The sequence below is a fragment of the Triticum dicoccoides genome, chromosome 2A (genome assembly GCF_002162155.2).
Source record: "Triticum dicoccoides isolate Atlit2015 ecotype Zavitan chromosome 2A, WEW_v2.0, whole genome shotgun sequence".
In the NCBI taxonomy this organism is placed as follows: domain Eukaryota; kingdom Viridiplantae; phylum Streptophyta; class Magnoliopsida; order Poales; family Poaceae; genus Triticum; species Triticum dicoccoides.
The window spans coordinates 178,969,206-178,971,533 of record NC_041382.1 but is presented as its reverse complement, the minus strand read 5'-3'; positions in this window follow the sequence as shown (position 1 = coordinate 178,971,533).

Genomic DNA, 2,328 nt, shown 5'->3' with positions numbered 1-2,328 from the left:
CATTCTCCCGGGGTGTCTCATCAATTATCATGGTGGTGTTTCTCGTCATCATTCTCCAACCTACCGGTGCTTCTTTCAAATATCCTCTTATCAGTTCGTGATCTCTTCGTTCTCATGTATCTTAACTCTCTAATGTATGTTCGTTCATTTGCTAATCCTTACCGGTGATTCATCCTTTTACTTCATTCATTGTTCAATTCTTATGGTGGCTCTTCCAGGATTCTCTTCCGCTGTTATCATATCAATCCATTCGTTGTTCCAATCATACCGGTGGTTCGTTGAAGACCTTCTCAAGTTTGCGCTATATCTACCTTAAATCCTTTCTACGAGAATAAGTAGTATGCCAATTCCATTGCTTGTCATCAATTTGAATTGGTGAAGGATAAGCATAATGTAATTCTTATTCTTGTTTCATCGAGTTCATTCAATTTCTTTTTCCGGAGTGGTCCATCATATCACATTCTCAGTTCGAGATGCTTTATCTTTTCTTTTCCCGGAGTTCCAAGCTCTCATCATCACGGAGATCCATCTAAATCATTACAAGGTTTCACTTTATGTTTTAAACTTCTCTTTCTTTTCGTTGTCCTTTTTGTTACCGGAGTTCTTCATCAAGGTTCTACATGATGGTTCATCAAGGATTTAATTTCCTTCTCGAAGTGTTCATCAAGATTCTTTTCAGAGGAGCTCAAGCATTCTTCATCTTGCATAATGAAGTCCAATTCATCCTATCTTATCTTTGAGGTGGTGTTATGTCATTCGTGATAATTTCCCGTCGTGTTCCGTGATTCACAAGTTGTCTGGAATGAGATATTTAAACCCATCAATCCCTTCATTGGAGTTTATATTGGGTTATATTTCACCTAAAGCTTTCCCTAAGGATTGTTGCTATTATGGTACTCATAAATGACCCAAGTTCTTCATTTATCCTTCCGGTGAAATAATCTTCTCGTCTCCTTGGTGTTATCAATCCAATCTTTTGTTTCCATAGTGGCAGAATTTCACGTCAGTTTTGAGAAGTTTCCCCTAAGCCCACTGTAAGCTTACTCTTCTCGTTGTGGGTTTCCCAACTACTCCGTTCGACCCTTCTCCTAAGGATGCTTGTCAAGCTCTTTCGAGGAAGAAGATGTTGTTTTCTCCCCCGTTCATTCCATTCCATCCTCTCATTCATCCCGGAGGCATTGTATTGTTGCTATATTCACCCATCATCTCGTTTTGTCAAAAGATCATGTTCTTTTCGTGCTTATCCTTTCAACCGGAGTGTCGTGCCCTCTGCTCAAGTTCTTTTCATCTTATCAAGTCTTGTATCACTTTTCAATCGGGGTGCTGCCCGAATTTGTTCTTCCTTGTTACTCTTCCCTACCGGAGTGTTTTCAACTTTGTTCTTCTTCGTTGCATTCTTTCTTTCAATTATTCAACATCTCAAGGTTCATGGTTTCACTCGTTTGTCAAAGAAGCAACTTAGTTTTACCTCTTCTTTTTCTCTTCCGTTTTCCCTTCGGTGCCATTCTAGATCTCGAGACGAGATCCTCTCATCGCGATGGAGTGTTGTAACGCCCCGAGACCGATGTGCCAGATGTATTCCAGTTATTCGCTGTCGCTGCCTTGTCATTGCTTGCGTGTCATGCATGCCATATCATGTCATCATGTGCATTTCATTTGCATACATGTTCGTCTCATGCATCCGAGCATTTTCCCCGTTGTCCGTTTTGCAATCCGGCGCTCCTATGTCACCCGGTGTCCCTTTCTACCTCTTTTCGTGTGCAGGTATTAAACATTTTAGGACTGGACCGAGACTTGTCATGCGGCCTTGGTTTACTACCGGTAGACCGCTTGTCAAGTTTCGTGCCATTTGGACTTCGTTTGATACTCCAACGGTTAACCGAGGGACCGAAAATGCCTCGTGTGTGTTGCAGCCCAACACCCCTCCAAACTGGCCCAAAACCCCACCTAAACCTCTCCCATCACCTAGGTCGTTCGATCACGATCGCGTGGCTGCAAACCACACCTCATTTGGACTCTCCTAGCTCCGGATCTCGCGCCGCCGGATGAAATCCCCACCGTGCCCGGACATGTCCAGCCGTCGGCCCGGCGAATCCCGCGCTGCCACCTCACCCCGCCGGCCTTCTCTCTCCTCCGCGGCCCGCCCAGGCCCGGGGCAAGCCCGCCGAAGCCCATCGGGGCCCGGTGCTGCACCCGCGAGAGCCCGCGTCGCCGGTCTGTGCACCGCCGCCGTGCCCTTTGCCGGACTCCGCCGGAGCCCCCGCCGACTCGCCGGCGTTCGTCATCGCGCCGCGCGCCACCCGAGGCACCTCATCGCCGCCCCGGATA